We start from the raw sequence: 9,528 nt of genomic DNA, 5'->3' as shown, positions 1-9,528 counted from the left end.
ATTCAGAAGAAAGACAGCAGAGAAAAGCACCATCCACCCTCACAGATCCGAAGAAAACAAAGACACAAATATGTTCTACTTGAGGTGAACTTGGTTTTTCTTCTTTAACACACTGAGAGCTTCAATTGGGCACACACAATATATTAAAATGGCACATCAAGCACTTGTACCATTATTTTAAGAGTCTGAAATGCAATTGGGAAGTCTTATTTTTAGTATACTGTTGTCAAATATACTGCTCATTTTTCCCTTTGAATCAAATCCACCAACTATCTGTCATTTATCTCTCAGACGGAAAATGACAAAGCCCAATTATGAAACGTCTGATGAAAAATGGGGAATTGTTCACTTTGAAATGCACCACAATTCAGGCTTTTATCTGTTCTCTCCCCTATCTCCTCCCTCCTGTCACAAAAAAAGCACTGCATGTGTGCGTGCGTGCATGCGTGCGTTACGGGGCATCTTGTCCCAGAAAAGCTGACAGGCGATGTGCCACTCATATTGGTAATTTCTCCAAGACAGTTGGCCTCCTGCCAGTGCACTCGTTCACGCTCAATCAGCCTCAATCAGCAACATACTTGCGTAAGTGTCTGCAGCCCCGACTGTGTGTGTGTCAGTGTGTGTGGCTGTTTATCTGTCTTTTTGTTGTTTCATTATGCGACTGTTTTCAAAAGCCTTTTTTCCCAATTCAGCTGCCTATTGTAGAAAAGTCTTTCATGATCACAGAGAAGTTCTGATGCAGCCTTTTCACTGTCACTTTTTATTTATTTATTTTGGGCTCTAAAAGGACCTCCAGGCCTTTAAAGCTATACAACAACATACAGCTGTGTGGTTGCATTGTTGCTGAAATAGCTGATGAACACACAAGCTTCCAGGAAAAGATGAAAAAAAAAGTGTGGTGTTCTACTGATGTCGGATTGGATTCTGAAGAAGACAAAATACTTTCATATTAAATGAAATGAGTCAGAAGATAAGCTTTCAGTATGGTGACAGAATTGAAGTGTTGTCAGCATTAGCTGCTGCCAAGAAAAATGGGGATAAAAGAGTAGATTGAGTTAAATGAATGATATGGCAGGTGACTACATGTGTTTTATCTGTAGCTGTCCACTTTTCTTCCAGTAAGCAAAACACAGTTTATTTTTGGCTCTGTGGATGACATCAGAAATCATCTGATCTGAGTATTCAACAAATGATGATATACCACATTGTCACAACAAGTCAGTAATCCAATTTTAGTTCAATATTCATGTTCCAGTACGTTCTGCTTTTCAGTGTTTTAAAAGAGGTTAGACTGTGGTGGCTGCTGACGGATAACAGACTGAAGATAGAGGAAAGATGGCTACCACTGTTGCTGAACATTTATTTATCCGCCCAGGTTGTTTAGTTTATGTAGTATTTCTGGTTGTACACAACATCAAAACCCCAGTCCCACTGAACATATAGCTTGTGTAATCTGGTGTATATTTGTTGTTTCAATCCATAGATGGGAAAGTACATAAAGAGTATTTTGGGATTGCTGTTCAGAGATTCATCTTAACGCTGCAGGTTTTAGTGTTTGTTCAGACACACTCCCACTTTTCTGTTTTTCCAAGTGTAAATGGGCATTCATTAAACACAGAAAGTTCTAGCCAAGCAATCTGGCTGGGCTAAGGTTTTTTTCTGGCTGTGCTTTATGAATGGTTGCTAGGTAACCAGAGAGTTAAGTTACCATCTTCCTAACTTTCTCCTAGTCACCCTTTTCTGTTGTGTATCTTGCATTGAAACAGACCAGCCATTCAGGAACCATGCATCTGTAGACACTGTATGAAAGTGGAGCTACCTTTTGGAATGCTATGTGTGCAAGCTACAGCTTTGTTGCAGATCACAGTTAAAGCTGCACTAATCAATATTTCTATATCAAAAGCAAAGTAAATGAATATATGTTATGTTAAAGGGGTGAATCATAGTGACAAATTCACAGATAATTCTGCATCTCTGCAGTTACCCTCAGTTCTAGGGAGCGTTTAAGCAAATTTCAGCTCTTTGTTTTGGTTTTATAGCCTGCAACTTTAGTGTTTCAGTTCATTCTCACATCTCTCATCACCCTCATCTCTAGCCGCAGCAGTCAGCTGTGTTTTCAGCCAAATAGCTCAGGTAATCCACACTATTTGCTAAGCACCAAATGGCATACAGACAAAACTAGCTGTTGAACAAAGTGGAACACTTAGGTGCTAAAAAGGGAGCTATTCCCCTTTGGAGTTGGTGAAGACCAAAACAGAGCTAAAAGGAGAGTGAATTATGGCTTTACATTCGTTAGGAAGCCAGAAAAATGACTTCAGATGAAGGCTAATGTTGCTCTCTCTCCTGGATGTATTAATACGTAACTGTTAGCTAACATGTTCAACATTTTAAGGTGAAAATGTGTGTTTTTGCCAAATTGCCAAAAACAAAATCAATTGATACTGATTTAAACAACAGAGAAATAAACAGTCACAGACAAAATCTTTTCAACGGCAACTTTTTCCAAACAAAGAGATCCAGTGATATGAGTTTTTGAGTTTGGGGCATTTACCATGCAAACAGTTGGTTAAAACGAAACACTGTAATCAGCAAGTCAAATAAATGTAAACAAATTGAATTTTTTCTTGCTAATCATTAAAATTAGAAGAAATCTTAGAGCAAATGGATAAGTCAGCAGTTAAAATGAATGGCATGGCAACCTCATCAATTCATGTCAACTATAAACACACACACACACACACACACACACACCAGGAGCTGGGGTTTTAAACCAATATAACATTTCAGCATTTACTAAGTAAGACTTTTCATTTTGAAAATTGTGTTATATTGCAAATATATATTGAGATTGTCCATTGGGAACTGCTCAATAACATCCCTCTCATTTCTCTCTCATCCTCCCACTCCCTCTCTTTCTATACCTTTCTGTCTGCTGCCTCTCCATCCATTCATTTCTCATCTTCTCTGAGCTCTATCCTGCCCTCTCATACATTTTAATGGCAGCAGTTTGATCCGGCTAGTCAAAAAAAAACATTGAAATGTGTCCACTCGTGTTGAATAAATACATAATTTAGCAACATAAGTCAACTACTGTTCAGTGTTGTGGAAAAGACAAGATAAATATTTCACTTTCTGAAGAGTGGGTAGAATGGGATTTAGTCAGAGATGAGATGCTCAGTAGTGTATGGCTGCCAAATGTAAGAAGTATTGGTTTTTTTTGTTGGTTAATGCAACAGGGAACTACTGTTGGATGGCTGTTGGTTCATCTCATGCATACACTTTTACCAAGCAGGTGTTGTTTAAAAGAAAAGAAAAACGCAGAGCATATGGTAGATGAAAGTTGTGATTTTTTTTTTAGTTAGTAACTACACCACTAAGATGCCTGAAAATGCATGTATCAAATTGATGCATCTTCATTTTTTGTTAGAGCTCTATCCATCCGTCGATCCATCCTTTTTCTCACTGCTCATCAGGGTCAAGCTAAGCGTGGTTGCCCATATGTCCTTCGTCTTTCCCCCAGTCACGTCCTCCAGCTCCAAAGGCATTACCAGGCCAGATGGGACCTATAATTCCTGGAGCGAGTTCTGAGACTGCCTCGAGGTCTCGTCTTACTTGTGCCTGGAATACTTCTACAGGGGATCAGATACCCAAACCACCTCAAAAGGCTCTACAAAGCAGAAGAGCAGTTCTTCGACTCCAAGTTCCTTCAAGATATCTGAGCTTCTCACCTTTACCTGAAAGGGGGCCCAGACACCTGTGAAGGAAGCTTATGTTTAGCCATGCAAGCGGCGTGGCTTGAGGGATGGCAAAGTCGGTCAAAGCTCTGTCCATCCATCAGTCATTCTGTTTGTGTGGTCTTTTTCTAAATTGCTTCTTCACGTGGCAGCTTGCTGTAACTCCGCTCAGTAGAAAAGCTGAGTTGATGAATTTTATGTACACACGTAGGCTTGTCAGGTCTATTAAACTTTACATTTTCAATATGCATAATTGCCCTTTTCCTAAAATGCACATCTCACATTACAAAAAAGGGAAAATGTTTATTTCCACACTAACATTAAAGATGCAGTAGGTAAGTCTTATAAAACTAACTTTCTGTCATATTTGCTGAAACTGACCCTATGTTCCAGTAGAACTACATGAATTATGTAAAAAAAATAAAAATAAAAGACAGCTCCTCTGGCACCTCCTACAGCCTGTAGTGCCATTGCCAAATTCCACCGCTCCCGGTCAATTTTCTCCAATCAGGGCCACAGGGGTGGTCTATCTGCCTGTCAATCACTGCTCAGGCACACGCATATATAGCGTTCTCCCCTCCCCCTTCCCCGGGCACGAGCTGTAGAAAAGTTTTCCAAAACTCCGTAAATAATGGAGTGGCTTTTCAGAGGTGGCGTGGCTGCAGGATTTTAAAGATCTGAAGAACGATGCAGACGTAGCCACATTTCCTCTCAACAGGTAAAATAATTACCATGAGTGATTTATCTTTCACTTGGTTATTAGTAGTCAAAAGTCCACAAAGCTACGTTGGTGAGGATGATAGTAACGTTAGCACAGTGGTCGGTCTGATATGATGCTGAAATGGCTAACGGTAGCCTGCTAGTTAGCATCGTTTTACTGTTGGTAAGTAAAGTTAACGTTGTGTTGGTGTTTAGTTATTGAACATGTTGTCTGACATGCCAGCCGGCAGTTCTGTCAAACTCCGTTGTGTGGGAGGGGCTTAGGAGACGGTTTGGGCTGCAGCAGAAAGGGGGGAGGGACTGAGAAGTTGTCGATGTTCAAATTTGTTGGCAAAGTCCTGGCTCTTCACAATCTTACCTACTGTAGTTTTAATTCACAATCAATAAAACATGTCCCCCACAAGCAACCAAAAAACCCCCAAAAACCCTCCCTTTTTTTTTCCGCGCCCGCCCCCCCCCCCCCCAAAAAAAGGGGCACACACCAAAACCCGGGTCCCGCCCCCCCCCTTTTCTTTTTTTTTTTTTTAAAAAAAAAAAAAAAAAGGGAATCACAAAATAAAAATAAAAAAAAAAAAAAAAAAAAAAAAAATTTTTAAAACACCAAAAAAAAAAAAAAAAAAACACCCCCACAATTTTAAAAAAAAACTCAGTGGGTCGAAACCTCATCTCTTGCTCATTTCCACATCTGTGAGTCGCCATGTCAGTTGGATGTACTGTTAACACGGGTGAAAGCGAGGGCAGCATTGTGTCACTCTGCCAGTGTGTCTTTTGATTGGCTGCTTTGTTCAGCTAAAGACAATCTTCCTGTTCCTGCAATCTGGTCCTGAACTAAACAATGCACTTTAAAGAGCATTATTAGACTACTTCTGGAACGTTTTTTTTATCACTGGACAGCGTTTTTCAGATGGATGTGTTTTTGAGAGTGAGGTAGAGTTTTGTGTTTTAAACATCATTTAAGATATTCATAAATTATTTGCATTAGAGTCTGTGCATTTTGTCTACCTGCTGCTTTGGTAACGAAAAGACTCGGTGCGTCACGTCAGAAGAGCAACAGCGGATGAACCTAAAGAAAAAATGTATAACAGAAGCCTGTGCTGCAGTCATTAATATAAAATAGAACAGATGGGTCATAACCATCCTACTTTTGTGTGCACAGCCACCTACTTACCCATGGCACCTGATTACTCTTGTTGCTATGGATACTATTCAATGCGATAACCACTACATCTCATGCCAATTAAGGATATATTCAAGTTAGCTACACTCAAACAGGTTTGCCTCCCAATTCAGTATCTAATGTACCAGTGAGTTTCTTCCTCCATGTACAGAAGAAAATCTTTGCCTTTAATGAAAATGTCCATTCGATCCATATCATTTCTTAAGCGGCATTACATTTTTCATGGATTCAAGGGTTTATATGTCACATACACAAGTAATATGTGTAGTATATGTGTGCAAGTAGTAAGATGTACATGTGTCAGAAGTGCAAAAATACAATGTGCCAGAGGATGGAATTCCCCATCCTGATGGTCCTGAGGAAATATCTTTTTCTTTTCTCAATGGGAAGTGCTTGCCTGAGCGTAGAAGCTGGAGAGTGTATCGGTGATGTGTTAAAGGTTCTTCATAATCCTACTGCTCTGGCTCTGCACATTCCGGTGTATAAGTCCAGCAGAGTGGGAAGTATAGATCCGATGTTACGCTCGGCCAAGGGTACCACTGTGAGCAAACCACTCCGAATGGCTGGTCTTTTTCAATGCAAGACGCATATACAACAGAAAAAGTAATAGATAGATAGATAGATAGATAGATAGATAGATAGATAGATAGATAGATAGATAGATAGATAGATAGATAGATAGCACTTTATTGTCCGTATACACGGACATTTTTCTTATAATATAGGAGGAAGTTAGATTAAAATTGAGTTATAAAGTATATTTTAAAAAAGCAAGATTGTGTGCAGGTTAAGAAAGAGGTTAACTGCAATAATTTGTTGCCTGGAGCACAAGAAGTGAAAAGAGTTTCAACATTAAATCCTCTTCAGGGAGCATAACGCTTTATTCCATGTTCAAGTAGCAGATGAATTGAATTGAACTGGAATTGTTAATTTTTTCTTTTTGACTGAAACATCTTCACTGGTTTCCATGACCCATCCTTTTTAAATATTCAAAATGTCTGAATACAACATTTTGCTAAATATTATTTTCTTACAGATGCAAGCTCTTTGCTTAATGACAGAATTCATTAACTTTAGGGAAAGAAGTGGGCTATTGTAGCTTTTGTTTGCCTCGTCATTCATTTCTAGGTCACTGGGAGAACTGAATGCTTGGCTGAGCTTGAGACGTGCTCAGTGAAGGATCTCCACATAACCGTTCCTGTGTGTGTAGATGTATGTGCGTGTGTGTGTGTGTGTGTGCATTGAAGCAAACGACCTTCCAAACCCACTCACACATACATCTCTGTGATACACCTTTGACTCTTCAGTTCACACACACACACACACACACACACACACACACACACACACACACACAAACAAACAAACAAACAAACAAACAAACAAACAAACAAACAAACAAACAAAAACACACACACACATACACGCACATACACGTACACAATCAAATGGTCTTTTTTTACCTGCTGTCTCTTTCCATCTCAAGAGATTTGAGCTGCTACTTTGTGAAAGCACTGAGGCTGATGGAGATCCGTTTCACTTCAAAGGTCTGTTCTTTCCCTGCTCCTCCAGGGCCAAGGCTGGACAGCAGGTCAGCACTTTAGGGACGGCCTGTTAAGCGAGATGGCATGGTGGACGGTGACTGAAAGAGTCAAAGCCAAATGAAATATAAAGATCGACTGAAATTGCATGTTATAGCCTATACACTGACATATTCATCTTGACTGGTAATAAAAACTCTGCAACAAGTCCTCCAAACCATATGGCGATATAGGTTGATTATTTCTACCCTCTAATAAGACCCACATGAGCATTTCATAAATTCAGAGGTGGCATCCTCGTATCTAAATCACAGAACATACGGGTTGGGGTTTTAAACACATTGTTAATGTTGTGAAACAGTCGCTGTTTGTTTAACTACTTATGTAGGTTATGTTTAGTAAAAGAGTTTTTGTTTTTAAGCTATACAGGGCTATTATAAAAAATGCTTTAGTCAGTAGCGCACCAGTTTACAGTGGGTCACCAAGCAACCTAAAAACAAAGCTGCAGTATCAACAAAGTTTATGTTATAGATATATATATATATATATATATATATATATATAAAATTAAAGTTTAAGATTGGCTTTTGAAATGTTTTTTTTTATTATTTTGGGGTTTATGTTCTCTCATATGCATACATTAAGTATACAGTAGATTACATTTGCTAATGTGAATCCTAAAATCTTATTTTTCTTAAGCATGAAAAGCACTTTAAAAAATATATGACAGCAGAGTTTTAATCATGTAACAATAATTTTACACAGTGATCCTGTATGTATTTATAGAAAGAACATTTGCCTACTTCAGTGTAAGATGTTTCGGCATGTCTCAGTCCTCCTGCAAGGCACAATAACACATCTAAATTCTGTCTGCAAATGATGGAAGGCCAGTAAGCAGGTTAAATCTGCAACCCTTCAGCAAACAATAAAGGCTTGGCTCATTGTACAGGCATTTCTTTCTACTCAGCTGAGATTTTATTGATTCTTATGATGGAGTTTCAAAAAAATGGAAAGCCTCAGTTCAAAATGAGATCTACAGAGTAACAAAAACACTTCTTTTAACTGATGGACTAACTAAAAACAGCATGGCAAATGAAAAAAAAAGAACACTGTTAAGTGACAAAACGTGCAAACAAAAAAGTATGTTTAAGTTTTATTGTTTTTGGTTTTATACCCAAAAAACTGGATTACACCAAGATTATTGTAAAAGAAGCAGATTGTCACTTTCATTGTGTATCTTCCAAAATAAACTGCATTTCGTCCTCCCAGAGCATAATGTAGACAGCAGTTTCCATTCAGCACAGCTCAGAAATTGCTCCCAATTATAGAAAGCGAAGAAAATGCAAATGAGCTACCAATTATGTATCAAACTAAGAAACAAATATATAAGTTACATAAAATATATATTTATATATATATATATATATATATATATATATAAGCTAAACTAAACTTGTTGTTGTGGTTGTTTTATATGTGATTTTTTTGACTGGGCACTTTACATTTTAATCATAAAAAAACATGACATGCATTTGACCCCATATGAATGAAGGCAAGGAAGCACCATTTTGTACAAGCAGAGCTAAAATAAACTACCTTGAAATGTTCATTCCTTCAGCATATTATCCTCGTTTAGCTTAGAGGTACGCACTATAAGGGCTTTGTCTGGTTTAGCTCCAATTAGGCTGTCCTACTTGAGATTAAGAGATCAGAGGAAAAACTCCCCCAATATCCCCTGGTTTTAATGCCAAACACTCACTAGGTTGTGCACACAGTCTCTCAAGACAAAAGGGAAATGATCTGGAAAGCCTCTTAGAAGTAAGTGACAGTCAAGTTTTCTTCTGACTGCAGAAACCCTGAATCGACAAATGTGGGTCACTGGTCTCAATATACCTGTCGCACAGACAACAAAACACAGTTGTTAGTAATATTGTTAGTAATTGCTGCATTCAATTCAGGGCCCTGCAAGTGGTTCTAATGGCATGGTTTAGTGACACACCTGATTGGAGCTGAGCCATTGTTCGTGTCACAAATTGCACCTGTGCTTTCGCTGCTATGACAGCTCATTGTGCTGTGAGACAGGCCTTTTGGCAGCACGGCTCCACACACCACCTGCCACTGTTTGATAATCAAATTACTTATGAGGCAGTAACCACTTCTTCTTGAACATAAAACTGGTTACTGTAATCAGCTAGAACAGTAGACAAGAAGAACTCACTGCTTTGTGCTAGTGGAAATTTAAGAGAAGTAAGAGTAACTAAGGGCGTCAGTACACCACAGTGAGCTACAGTACAATGTCGGCAAAAGATGCAAATTGGCTAAAAAAGACCAAAATGACTCCAAACAGCTTGCCTTG

General features: G+C 38.7%; 1 long non-coding RNA gene across 1 annotated transcript in view; it reads right to left on the bottom strand.

Moving 5' to 3' along the window:
* LOC120553441 overlaps nucleotides 1-9,528 on the bottom strand; it is a 46,627-nt gene that overhangs the window by 13,721 nt on the left and 23,378 nt on the right. The window contains exons 3-4 of the long non-coding RNA XR_005638167.1: nucleotides 7,976-8,010; nucleotides 7,095-7,242 (exon numbers count right to left, since the gene is read on the bottom strand). This is a non-coding gene — a long non-coding RNA (uncharacterized LOC120553441). The remainder of the gene's footprint in view (nucleotides 1-7,094; nucleotides 7,243-7,975; nucleotides 8,011-9,528) is intronic.

Source organism: Perca fluviatilis, chromosome 23 (assembly GCF_010015445.1).
Source record: "Perca fluviatilis chromosome 23, GENO_Pfluv_1.0, whole genome shotgun sequence".
Classification (NCBI taxonomy): domain Eukaryota; kingdom Metazoa; phylum Chordata; class Actinopteri; order Perciformes; family Percidae; genus Perca; species Perca fluviatilis.
This window is presented reverse-complemented; position numbering and strand designations above follow the sequence as displayed.